Source organism: Mustela lutreola, chromosome 15, assembly GCF_030435805.1.
Source record: "Mustela lutreola isolate mMusLut2 chromosome 15, mMusLut2.pri, whole genome shotgun sequence".
Lineage (NCBI taxonomy): Eukaryota > Metazoa > Chordata > Mammalia > Carnivora > Mustelidae > Mustela > Mustela lutreola.
This window is the reverse complement of record NC_081304.1, coordinates 29,001,469-29,015,356: the sequence shown is the minus strand read 5'-3', so window position 1 is coordinate 29,015,356 and position 13,888 is coordinate 29,001,469. Positions and strand designations below refer to the sequence as shown.

The 13,888-nt window shown below is 40.8% G+C and overlaps 1 non-coding gene across 1 annotated transcript; it reads right to left on the bottom strand.

Annotated features, from left to right (window-relative positions):
- Positions 1 to 446: 446 nt before the first annotated feature.
- Positions 447 to 553, bottom strand: LOC131817170 (U6 spliceosomal RNA). The gene has a single exon (XR_009348378.1). It is a non-coding gene; the product is annotated as a U6 spliceosomal RNA (small nuclear RNA).
- Positions 554 to 13,888: the final 13,335 nt, after the last annotated feature.

Genomic DNA, 13,888 nt, shown 5'->3' with positions numbered 1-13,888 from the left:
TTCTACATTTTTTAGGCTCTAGCCTTCTAGGTTCCAATGTGTGACCTTGCCTGGCCCTAGCAGTGTTCTAACAAGACCTTCTCTGGCCCACTCCAAGGCATGCATCCTTCTGTTGTCTGAAAAAGGAGACTTGCTGCATGGAAGCCTCAGGAATGTCTTCCTTAAGTCTAGAAATGTCCCTTCCACCAGCCATTTCAGTATTTTTCGTACTTTTTTTTTTTTTAAGTTTGTTGAGTACAGTTGACACACAATATTACAGTAGTTTCAGGTATACAACATAGTGATTCAACATCTGTATACACTTACCTGTTATGCTATGCTCACCACACCTGTAGCTACCATCTGTCACCGTGTAATTATTATAGTACCATTAACTCCATTCCCTGCACTGTGCTTTTAACTCCTGTGATGTACTCATTCCATCCCTGGAGGCCTCTGTCTCCCACAAAAATAGGGAACACTCCGTGAATTTGTGCGTCATCTTTGCACAGGGGCTATGCTAATCTTCTCCATACTGTTTTGATATTAGTATATGCGCTGCCAAAGAGAACACCAGTGCTCCCCATTCTTAAAGAATGAACACCTTTCATACACCTCATCTTTACCATATTTGCCTGATTTATGAGCAGCTCACATGTTAAATGTTCAGTAAACATGTATCAAATATATGACTGAGTGAGTGATTAAATGAATGATCTGTGGCGTGTGTCAGTCCACGTTGCCTCTATGCAAATATGCTTGGAAGCATCGAGATAAAAACAGCATGATTTTTTTCCCCCAGAGAAAACTCCCAGTAGAATAGTGAAAAAGAATTATGGTCTTATATTGTAGCCACAGGTACACAGAGGCCTGGGATATTGGGGCTCAATATCCCAATATCCCAGGCCTCTGTGTACCTGTGGCTACAATATAAGACCATAATTCTTTTTCATATGTTAATTATGGTCGTATAAGATAACTTTGGCTTGCTCACTCTCTCCTCCTCCTCCTCCTTCCTTTTCTTCTCCTTCTCTTCATGTAGCTGCTACTACCCTCCCTCACGGCTCCTGCCTCGACTACCCTCCCTCACGGCTCCTGCCTCGACTACCCTCCCTCATGGCTCCTGCCTCGACTACCCTCCCTCACTCTTCTCTACTACTAAGCAGAGGGAGCACTACTCAAGGGCCAGGAAACTGTTCTTCTCTGCATCACTTTTCCCACAGATGAGCACAGAACTTCTCTAATTTTCTGTTCCTCTGAGACCAAATTGTAACCACTAATAACATTTTACAGAATAGTCAGAGATCCTGGAAGGGAAGTAAAAAAAACCACACACAGAAAACTACTAGGCAAGCACAGAGCTCTCCTAGACTACTTTCTAGGCTGGTTTGGTGTCTTTCTGATATGTTTCCATAACACTTAACTGCATTGGATGTGCTCTAAGATACTCTTTCGCCAAGAGTCTGGGTCATATTAAACTTCTGTCTAGGGCTTATTTACCTACATCCTCACTTCTTGACCCAAGATGGACTTTTTACAAAAATAATATGTTCACTCATTCAACAAATACACATTTAGTACCTGCTCCTAACAGGCACCAGACACTGAATCAAACCGATGTCAAACTGTTGTCAAATAAATCCTAACCCAGTAGAACAACAAAAATAAAGCCCTTTTATACTGTTAGCCAGAAGGTTGGGATAAAAGTGAGACTGTTCCTTCATTTTGGTACTTATGGAGGATATAGCCACTTATATCTGTGTGTCATCTTTGCACAGGGGCCATGAAGGGGGGAAATGGGACAAGAAACAGGAAGGTGAGGTGGGGTAAGACTGATTTTAGTTAATAGTTCTCAGAAGTAGATGACCTCAGTGAGAAAGTCTAAGAAAATACACTCTGTGAGTTCTAGTTTAACAAGGAGAAAAGACGAGTCAATATAATCCAGGGAAACATATTTTGAGGTTTTGGGTATATGAGCATAGGCCTACCCACATGTGTGAACACACACACACACACACACACATACACACACACTATCCCTTATGCTTGGGGTTTGCAACCCCCAGTAAGGTATTGCAGAAAAGATAATAACACTTGACACAAACTAACTCTGTGTTCTCTTAAGCTTGTATTCTACTGGTTACTAACAGTAGGAATTTCAGTACCCAGCAAAAGCCTGGGATCCTGAAAAAAAAATTCTTTTTTTTTTTTTAATTTTATTTATATATTAGAGAGAAAGAGTGCATGAGAGAGAGAGAGAGAGAGAAGAGAGAGCAGGGGCAGAAGGAGAGGGAGAAGCAGACTACCCAAGGAACAGGGAGCCCAGTGTGGGACTTGATCTCAGGACCCTGGGATCATGACCCAAGTGAAGGCAGATAGATGCTTAACGAACTGAGCCACCCAGGCACCACCTAAAGAAAAATTCTGAGTACTATTGTATGATGCATTTCTCAAAATCTGTATTACTTTGGCCAATTCAATGTACAGTGCTCTAACTTGTTTGTAGAAGGGATATTGGAATTCAGACAAGAGAGACTAAATCTTCTTGGAGAAGTCAAGAAAGTATATAGAGGAATGTTAACAGTTGACTTTGGTCTTGAAAGATTGAGAAGACATTCACTGGGCAAGAAAGAAGAGAAAGGTTATTTAAGAAGAGAAAAATGACATGATCAGATCTGTGTTTTAGAAAGGAATGATTTGGAAAAGGAAATGACAGGATATGGGATGATAAATGAAACAGCCACTGGATCCTTGCAAGAAAAAATAAATGGGGGTTGAAGGAAACCATTAACAATGGAGATAGAAACAAACATACTGGAGTGACATTTAAGAGATAGACTTGACAGTTTCTTGTTTCAAAGGTGGTCTAGGAAAGAGGAAAGAACCAAAGATGGCTCTGAGATGTATTGGGGGATTAAAATTGAAAAGCAAAGGTGATTTGGATATGTCAGGACAAAGTTCTGTTTTTAATGCCAAGGTACTTGCGGGATCCCCGCTTAGGGTCAGTGGGCATGTATAGCTGGTATCATGGAAGAAAAAATCAAGGTTAAAGATAAAGATTAGGAGTCACTGACACATAGAGGTAGTTGATACCACATCAGAATGTGGTATTGCAAAAGAATAACTTACTGACTCAAAGGATATGAAAGGTAAAGTTGAGCTTCAGAAGAAAATGGAAATGCATAAATAGCAAACCACGACAGTGAGAGAGAGATCCTTTGAACCAAGAGTCGTCATTTGTTCTTTCATCTCCATTGAGTTAATTCAGGAAACAGTGTTTGTGGATTCCATCAGAATGCATCAGTCAACTTCTAACTCTTTTTTCAAACTATTTTTTATTATGTTATGTTAGGCACCAGACAGTACGTCATTAAGTTTTGATGTAGTGTTTCAAGGTTCATTGTTTACCTATAACACCCAGTGCTCCATGCAATTCATGCTCTCCTTAATACCCATCACCAGGCTCACCTATTCTCCCGTCCCCATGCCTTCTAAAAGTCTCAGTTTGTTTTTTGGAGTCTGCAGTGTCTCATGGTTCTTCTCCCCCTCACTTTTCCCTTCCTTCTCATAATGTTGAACTCTTGCAGGAGGTTGGATCAGGCTGCTTCTAACACAGGATGTAGATGTGTTCATCAATTAGCAGCCACCCATTACCATATAATAGCACTTAATAGCCCTTCATTGATGTTCTCCATCTGCCTCGAGATGTTGTCTTGTTTTTAAGAGGTAATTTTAATATACAAATGATTGCCAGTTAACAACTGACCTGAATGTCACACCTGCATTTAACACATATTATGGAAAGAAAAAAAGAACTTCAAAAGGACATGGAAAGATGCGGTGGGATCTGTTAATATACAATGAATGAAAGTGTGTTATTGAAGTCTGTGACAATTAACACATCCCTATTTCAGGGCAAATTACCAATTCCTATCAGAGAAGATCACTTGTGCCATTCAATTAATACACAATGAAAACAGAGCTATAGGAAATGAATTTATGCATTGATTATCATGCATTGACAGAGAACTCCAAAGCCCATAGGAAATCTGTACACTAGGACATCTTTATGAAATACTGTAGTACTCTTAAAAACAATTTTCTTTAGTATTTAAATATTTCCATAGAACTAACATAGTGTAATAAAAAAAAATAGCAAATGAATGAGTAAGCTCTAGTGTTTGGCTCGGAAGATCTGGGATCAAATGAAACTTAGACACTTTGATGTCTGTCTTCTAATCAGAGCACTGCAGAGCTCTCACAGGTGTGCTACCACATTTTGATCCATATTAAAATTAATTTTTCCCAATGCTGTACACATGCTGGTGCTGTGATCCTTCAAATGACATAGTTAGTTGAGTGGTTTGTGCAATGCTTGCACAGAGAGGGTCTGACTTAACGGAGACAAGAAGTGTAAGAGAGTATCTGGCCAACGCCAAAAAGGTTGTGAATGATCTCGCCACAGTCAGACTATAGTTTAGATTTTTATTCTTCCTGTTGTCTATAGGTTTGTCATACCTCTTTCTGCTTTAGCTGGAGTATGGTAGATAAATGCTGAATATGGAGTCAGACTTGGAGTTTTTTGTCATTTCCTTATTGTGTGACTTTGCAAAACAATTTAACTGCTCTTAGCCCGCATTCTCTGAATGTAATATAGAGAGTAGTATAGGTCAAATAAAATCTTCATGGGGAAAGTTTGCAGTAAGAAAGCACTCTGGAAGGAAAAAGTGCTCTGCCGATGTGCTGTTGTCTTTATAGATCCATATTTCAGAGATCTCCAATATTTCTTTATAGTGATCCACACAATAGTAACAGTAACGATAATTAACACAAACATGGTGGCCATTGTGTGTTGGGTATTATTGAAAATGATTCCCCCCCATATATTAGCTAATTTAATTATTATAACAACCTCATGATCTGCATACCATTATTTCCTCCACTTTAGGCTAATCATGATAGATCAGAATAGGAACACCCAAAAATTTGTTGCCAAAAGTTGCACTGGTGGCCCTATTACCTGTCATAAATCTACATGTGACTGAAGGTAAGGATTCCCTCTGATAATGTGTGGACTCCATACTTGGTGCACATACCACTTGAACATTAGTTAAGAGCAATAAGTTTTTGGATTTGCTGATTTAAAAAGCAGTGCATTTCAAAGGCATAAATGTCTTTCAAGTCTAATTTCAGGTGAAGCAATGTTAATTGTGACCTGGTCTAGAATGCATGCAACTTCAGTGCAAAACAAACAACAAGTTTACTAAAAAGAAAATGGCAAAAGCATATATAACTTTAGGCAAATGTTTCATTAAGAAATTATTGAGGTTGGACACCCGGGTGGCTCAGTGGGTTAAGCCCCTGCCTTCGGCTCAAGTCATGATCTCAGGGTCCTGGGATCGAGGCCCACATTGGGCTCTCTGCTCAGTGGGGAGCCTGCTTCCCGCCCCCCCCCACTCCTGCCTCGCCTGCCTCTCTGCCTACTTGTGCTCTTTCTCTCTCTCTGTCAAATAAATAAATTAATTAAAAAAAAAAAAAGAAATTATTGAGGTTAGTAGCATACTGACCCAAAGGGGAAGAAGAGCTAAAATTCGCTGATGACTGACAAATCACCAGACTCTGTGAGAGAGGTCCTTCACACATACCATACTGATGAAGTTCTAGAACCTAGGTGAAGTTCGGTGGGCTGAGGTCCGGAGCCGATGACCAAGAAAGAATTCTTGAGACCTCTTTGGTGCAAAATGGTGGTTTATTAAAACACGGGGACAGGACCCGTGGGCAGGAAGAGCTGCCGCCCTGGCTTGTGAGGGTAGGTATGTTATATACCTTGCGGTTGGGGGAAGGTGAGGGGAAGAGAGGTTGCAATGGAGTTTTCATATGCTGAAGAGGGCCTACAAGGTGCCAGGATATTGGAGGCCTACTGGAGGCCTTGCCCTTGCAGGCCTTGCCCTTGAGGCTTGATCAATGTTGTCTTCAGACCAGCCATTAACATTAAGATAGTTGGGAGACTTTTTGGTGGAATGTCACAATCCTGCTATCAATCCTCTTTGTTAGTGAGATTTAGGACATTTGCAAGCCAAGGGAGACTCCTGTCTAGCAGGATTGTGAGCTCTGCAAGTTAACTATTTGCTTATTGTTCAAGGCAGTCAGGGCTGCCTGAGGGATGCTACACATAGGACTGAGGAGAAGTGGATGGAGGTGGGGGGTACAAGGCGCCAGCTTTTGCTTTGTCCTCAGCCAGCCTCGTGCTCCCTCATCAATACAACCTAGACTCCCCACAAGAAGGTGAAGTATTCGCAAATCAAGAAAATGGGAATGTGAGAGATGAAGTATGGTAATTTGTTTACTAGTAAGGAATCCATGAAGACAGACGTATCTCAAAAGACAAAAGGAGCCCCACTCTAGTTCACATTCACCCATTTATTCTGTATTTAACAAATATTTATCAAACTCTGGACGAGCCTTCCACCGAGCTAGGCGCTGTGACCATAACTCTGATGGCAGCACAGACTCCTCTCAGGAGCTTGGGGATGAATGGGAGACACAGAGCCTTAGAAAGGCCATGCTGTCCTGCCAGATGGATAGCCAGTCTGCTGAAGAACACCTAGAAGGGAGGATTTATCTAGGCTTGAGGAGTGAGGAAATTTCTGGAAGATACTGTGTCTAATTTAGGGAGAAAGGCACTTGTCAGCATGGGATCAAAACTGTATGCCTTTTTTTTTTTTTTTTTTACTCTGATGAAAATTTACTTTGAGTTTGCTGAAACCTTGTGACTATGGACAGGGAGGAGATAGAGGTGTGGAGGGTTTTGAGTAAATCACAGCATGGTTTAGGGAAACTGACTTAGAGTCATGTTTCTGAGCGATGCTGAAAAATTCCCTTGGGGCCATACCTTTTTATTTTCTGCATCTCTCTCTAGACACACATTGGCTTCCTCCTCCCCACTCTCTTGGCTGCCCTTTTTTGTTCTCTATTAGCTGATTGGGTTCCTGCTGGTTTTTTCTATTGTAAATGAAGGACTCCCAATAAGATGGTCCCCTGCTGGCAATAATAATGCAGCCTATTCTTTTACATCCCCTAAATTCTGCTCAAGATACTGAGTTGCTCATTTTAAAAATTAAAACTCTGGCACTTTTATGTGGTATCTTTCTCCATGGAATTTATTTAGACAATGAATGCTTCAGATTTTCCCTAGAGACCTTTGACCCACTTTAAAGTAGCTGAACACATTTGAGCCAAATTTATTTACTCAATTTCCATATTTTCTTTGGTAATATGTAGAAAGGAAAGCTATTGAGTGGTTAATCTGTACCAGGTCACTTTACTTGTGTTTTTTGTTTTTTGTTTTTTTTTTTGGACTCTCTCAGGTAGATTTTGGTCAGAGAATAAACCATTTTTCCAGGGCCAGTCTGCTAAAAGCATAGGAGTTAGGCTGGGACCCACATCTGTCTATCTAAAACCGTTTTCTTTCCTTCAATCAGTGAATGCATGGGCCAGCCAGTTCACTTGTTTTTTGTAAATACCGTTTTACTGATGCACCATCATTCCATTTATTTATGGATATTTTCAGCTTACAATGGCAAAGTTAATGAACTGGGATGGAGACTTCTGTGACTTGCTAAGCCAAAAATATTGACCACGTGGCCCTTTACATAAAAATTTGTCAGTCTCTGAATATAGAAAGCAAACTTAATCAATGAGAATTGATTAAAGTAATCAATGAGAAGGTTCTGCTTGCAGAAATCTGGATTTTTGTATCATCCCCAAGCTGTTAGAAGTAGGAATTTCATGACTCATTTACGACATTAAGGTAGTCTAAAACACACACACACACACACACCCCACACACACCCTACCACCACCACCAACAACAATAACAACAGACATATACAGAGCAAAGAATTCTTTGATTGCATTAGAGTTAACAGAAATTTTGTTAAATTAGATTATTTTCTTAGATTCTGATGGTCGAGTGTTCTCTCACACATAACAACTTTGGGTTTATCATCACGCTCATATGAACATCAGGTCATTTAAGTAGTCCAGTTCAGTGTATATTCATTTTGGCTGGTTGTAAAAAAAAAATAATAATAATAAAAATAAAATAAAAGCATGCTGAAAAACTTCCATTTGCCCCTGCAGATGCACTCTCTATCCCACTGGTCCTGCGCTTGCCCCTCCCAGGCTGGTCTCCTTGCACTCGTGGGCCATGAATATACCTTCCCTTGCTCTCTGGCTTCCCAGGTGGCATGTAGCTCAGGAAAATCCTGGCAGCAGATTGGAGGGAGATTGAAGATTTTATCACACCAGCTCCCTCCCAGCAGGGTTGCCATGGGTTCCTGTGTGTGTTAACCAGAGATTCTCAGGTGTTGAAAGGCAGCTATGTCTCTGCATGAGTAATGTCTGTGCTATTCTGGAAACTACCTCTTCAGGCCTCAGAGTATAAGGCAGCTAAACTGTTCTAAACTAGGCACTTCACTATCTTTTGGGGTTCCCTTCCACCCTTTAAATAGTTGTCTTATTAAAATAAATTTAATTTTAGAATTTTTAGTTTATTATTATTTTAATTTTTGTTATTAAAATACATTTTATGATTTATTATTAAATTCTTCTTGAAGTATTCTGACTTCGATGTGCTAGCTGCTTTCTTCTGGGATTCTGCTCACAAACTGCTGATAGCAGTAACCTAAGGCAGAACCGAAAGGAGACATTTGTACTGCTTTTTCTCTCTGTTTCACTGTTAGCATGGTATAACTTGAGAAAGTGAGACACAGATTCAGTGAATAGAGAAGAAAGTTTACGGCAACTCGAGACCTAAGGAAGTAACAATTTCTTGGCTTCCTTTTCTTGCCACTATGATTTATTGGTAAAAATATTCACATTCTCTGGGATAATCATTTCCATGACTGGAAAGATAACTCAAAGAACAAGATGCATTGGAATGATAATGATTCATTCATTCATTCAAGAAGTATTTATTGTTCATTTACTTTAGGCAAGAATTAGAATTTACACTAACAATAAATTTGGTGATTGGATTGTTGTTTTCATGAAAACATTTTTACTATGTCCTACCTATAATACAAACGCCCTCAGAAGGAATCCTTAGAGGGGAAATAGTTGAGGCTTTATTGTTATGAGGAAGTCAACAATTGTCTTTCTTCTCATTTCTCTCCTCAAATAGTCATATTCATGAGGATGTCTTAAGAAAATATGTATTTCTATCTTAAAATGAAACCCAGAATCTCTAAGATAAACTTGAAAAGAAATATGTTCTGGTAACACCAGTAATCAAAGTAACAGAATCATAAGGAAATGTGAAATGCAGGGCAACAGGGTGGGGAACTTTCCCCTACAAAGAGGTAGTCCTCTCACAGAGAAACTGAACATTCTGGATTTATCTCAGAAAAGTAAGAGTTACCTCATAGATGGCAAAGGACTTTTTACAGAGGGGGAAAATGAGTCTAATAAAAATCTAGCCAGTAAAAGGAATCTCAGATTATTGATACCTACTAATACTTCATAGAGAATCTACCTATAAATCAAATCTTTTCCTGTCCCTTTGTTAAAAGTTGTTCAGTGATATAGCAGTAGCCGTTAGGTGCTGCAGCAAGATGGTGACAAGCATGAACCTTAAAGGCCAGGATAACTGGCTTCAAAACCTACCTGTACTACCTACTCATAATGTGAATTTAGGCAGGTTACTAACTGTAGTAGACTGGGGGGTGTTCTACCTAGGTCCTCTTTAGAGGAAGAACTTAATGCACAGTCACAGATGTGTGGTCTGAAGGTAAGTTCTACCTCTCATCTTTCTTCCAATCAGCTTCAGGCCACAGAGGCCATTTTGCCTGAGGTCGTGCCTTTCCAGGGTCAGCCTACAGTTGGTGACCAACCATGGCGTGATAATACAGGGCTGGGACTTTCTGCCAATTTGGGATGGGCAGCCCTAGCTTTAGAACTTCCTATTGAGCTGGTCAAAGTTTTGCCAAGCCTATATCTTAAGCCAACTTCTCTCTCCATCCAATCCTGTTTCCTCCCTATCACCTTCACTAGTGTTGACTTCTAATAAGTGTCCGGCACCCTAAGCTCTGTCTCAAGCTCTGCTTCTAGAGAACCTGGGCTGCGACAATACTGGAAGTGGTCTGAGAAAGCAAGTGAGATGATAATGAGTGTTTGGAGCTAGATTGCCCAGTACTTGGCTGTCACGAAGGATCCCACCGCTGGTGGCAGATGGATCACAGAAAGGCTCTGGCTTAAGGCAGTGGTCTGTTAACAGTTTCAGCAGTGGTGAATAGGGAGGGAATATAGTGGATGGAAATGCACTGGCAGCTAAAACATATTAGGCAGTTGAGATTATAGAGAAAATAGTGGCTGTAAAGATATGAGGGCCAGAGTTACCGCTAAGCACAGTTGATGCACTACTGCAGTAGTTCTCAAACGCAGCGTGCCTCAGAATCACTGAGAGAGTCTGGTAAAGCACAGACTGTGTCATGCCAACATTAGAGTTTCTGATTCAGTAGGTCTGCAGTGGAGCTCCAAAATCACATTTCCAAGAAGTTCCCAAGGGATGCAAATTCTACTGGTTCACAAACATTCTTTAAGAATCTGTGTTCATAGAAAGATGAATAACTAGCTGGGGACAAGTTATAGGCAAGAGAAAGCCAGAAGGTCTTTTTGGTTATGAAGAGCTTGTCATTTCCACCAGCCAGAAGGTAGAGAAAGCTGGAACTTAATTGTCAGAGTAGTTGGACTTTAAAGATGGTTAAACACTTAATCAAGGTTGGTCTTAGTGCCAAGGTCAGATTCTTTGTCTGGAAAACCTGAAATTCTTGCATTGAGAATGAATAGAGATATTTGATGGGTGCACTAGAAGACTGACCCTCCAGAAGAATCTTCTGAGCCTTCTGAGCCTGCAGTGGTGGCCCACTCTTTTCCTTCTCTCTCTAGACCTCCATAGGAATCCAGCTACTGAAGCTTCTTCCCCAAGCAACATATAGCCCACTCAGCACCTGTTTCCAAGCTGGGTCCTCCAGATTATCAGATTCTAGCCCTGCCCATTGTCTTTGAGCTACTTTGTATCTCTGTAAATTGTGGGTAACTGATGATATACAAACACTGTCTGATAAATATTTAATAGACTTCCTCTCCCCACTAAACAACTACAACATCAACAACAAAACCCCAAACCCCGTAATTTAGTACCTCTCTGGTAAATCCTGTTATGTGGTCAACTTGTCAGTCCCTTCTAGATTTCCAGTTCTTTCCATTTGGATACAGTCCTCCAAACTTACTTCTCTAATTACTTACTCTCCTGCCTAATTTACATTACCAAAAAATACCCCCTAAATTTTTAGAACCCTATCTGAACACTAGGTTGCCTTGCCAATGATCCCTTTCTCCAGAATCCGAAGAAGCACTGTCACCTGAAGTCCCATGACTTGATTTAAACTCTAGAGGACTCACCCTCACAGTTGACCATAAATGGATGATTTCTTCCTGGACAGTCAACTGTCTAGACCACTAAGGAAGTCACACAAAATGCTCAGGTCATACCTTCCCTTATAGGATAGGTAACCAAGATTGGACATTATCTGAAACATTGACATCCTAGCTTGAGAGCTCTAAGAAACTCATGAATGGTACTGCATAATCAGTTTTCCTGGAGAGACTTCATGGAATTCACCATCTGGTAATTCTCAGGGTTCACTTCCTGGTACTTTAATTTTAATTTTATTTTTTTTTTTAAGATTTTATTTATTTGTCAGAGAGAGAGAGAGTGAGAACGAGCACAGGCAGGCAGAGTGTCAGGCAGAGTCAGAGGCTCCCTGTGGAGCAAGGAGCCCAATGTGGGACTCGATCCCAGGAAACTGGGATCATGACCTGAGCCGGAGGCAGCTGCTTAACCAACTGAGCCACCCAGGCGTCCCTTAATTTTAATTTTTAAAGTAGTTGTTTTTTTAAAGATTTACTTATATTTTTGAGAGTGAGAGCATGCCTGAGTGAGAGTCGGGGAGCAGCAGGGGGAGAGATTTCTCAAATAGACTCCCCACCAAGCAAGGAGCCTGACTTGGGGTTCAACCCCAGGACCCATGAGATCATGATCTGAGCTAAAACCAAGAGTTGACGTTCAACATACTGAGCCACCCAGGTGTCCTCCCGGTACTTTAATACAAGCTGTATACTAATATTTTTATTTATTATTTTAGGCATCTCTTTTTAAAAATACTTGATCTCCAGGACTCCAAAACAATTTAACCTTTGTTAGCACCTCTCAGTAGCTGGTCAGCTGGTTTTACATGAAGACCACCACCAAGTGTCTTAGAGCTACTATTTTTTAGACCCTGTCTTGCCTCATGTAGAAGTTTGGTACTGCTTCTGAGTTGTTCAGTGATAAATAATATTTACTCATCTTGAAGAAAAGTGGTGGGGGGCAGCAGTGTTGAACTTTATCTGAGTCCCATGCTCTTAGAAAACAACAGTGCTTAAGATAGCTGCCCCAGGGCGCCTGGGTGGCTCAGTGAGTTAAGCCGCTGCCTTCAGTTCAGGTCCTGGGATCAAGTCCCGCATCAGGCTCTCTGCTCAGCAGGGAGCCTGCTTCCTCCTCTCTCTCTCTCTCTCTGCCTGCCTCTCTGCCTACTTGTGATCTCTCTCTGTCAAATAAATAAATAAAATCTTAAAAAAAAAAAAAAGATAGCTGCCCCATCCTTTGGTTTTCCAAAATCTTTCCACCCTTTTGCATTCTGAGCAATGGCTAGCCACAAAGGAGTGCTCTGTTCTCCTTTCACATTTTATACTCCCGACTCTGTCTCAACATCTGCTCTTTGGGAAACAAAGCTGTGACACTAATTTCTGTGCTCAGTTCCTTTACCAATACATAATAGTAGTAGTATCTGTCCTGACCTCGTGTGTGTGTGTGTTAGTGTGTGAGAGAGAGAGAGAGAGAGAGAGAATTTCTGCTATGGACAGAACTATTCCTCCAGTATTCTTCTGTGGAAGATCTAGTTTCCAATGGGACTGTGTTTGCAAATAGAGCAATTAGAAGGAAATCACAGTTAAATGAGGTCATAAGTATAGGGCCCTAATCTGATAGCATTGGTGGCCTTATAAGAAGAGTAAGAGAGAGAAATTGCTTTCTTTGTCTCTATACACATACCCACACAAAGAAGAAATTGTGTAAGCACACAGCAAAATGGCCACCACCTATATGCCAAGACAAGAAGCCTCAGAGTCAAACCTGCCTTGTTGGCATCTTGGTCTTAGACTTTCCACCCTCTATTATTTCTGTGAGAAACAAATTTCTGTTTAAAGTGACATATTTACGGTATTTTGTTTTGGGAGCTCAAACCCAAATACAGTTTCTTATTTAAATGAATATAAGTGTTTAAGGGGTGCCTGGGTGGCTCTATCAGTTAAGCAGCCAACTCTTAATTTTGCCCTCAGATCATAATCTCAGGGTCCTGGGACCAAGCCCTGCATCAAGCTCGGCACTCAGTAGGAAGTCTACAAGGATTCTCTCTCTCTCTCCCCTCTACCTTTGCCCTTCCCTCACTTGCAAGGACTCTTTCTCAAACAAATCATCTTTAAAAATAAATAAATAAATGCATATGGAGTGTTTAGACTTGTGTCTAGCACATAGTAAGTCCTAAATAAACATTAGCTATTAATGTTATTTTTTAAATTTCTTTTCAGCATAACAGTATTCATTGTTTTTGCACCACACCCAGTACTCCATGCAATACGTGCCCTCCCTAATACCCACCACCTGGTTCCCCCAACCTCCCACCCTCCGCCCCTTCAAAACCCTCAGGTTGTTTTTCAGAGTCCATAGTCTCTCATGGTTCACCTCCCTTTCCAATTTCCCTCAACTCCCTTCTCCTCTCTATCTCCCCATGTCCTCCTTGTTATTTGT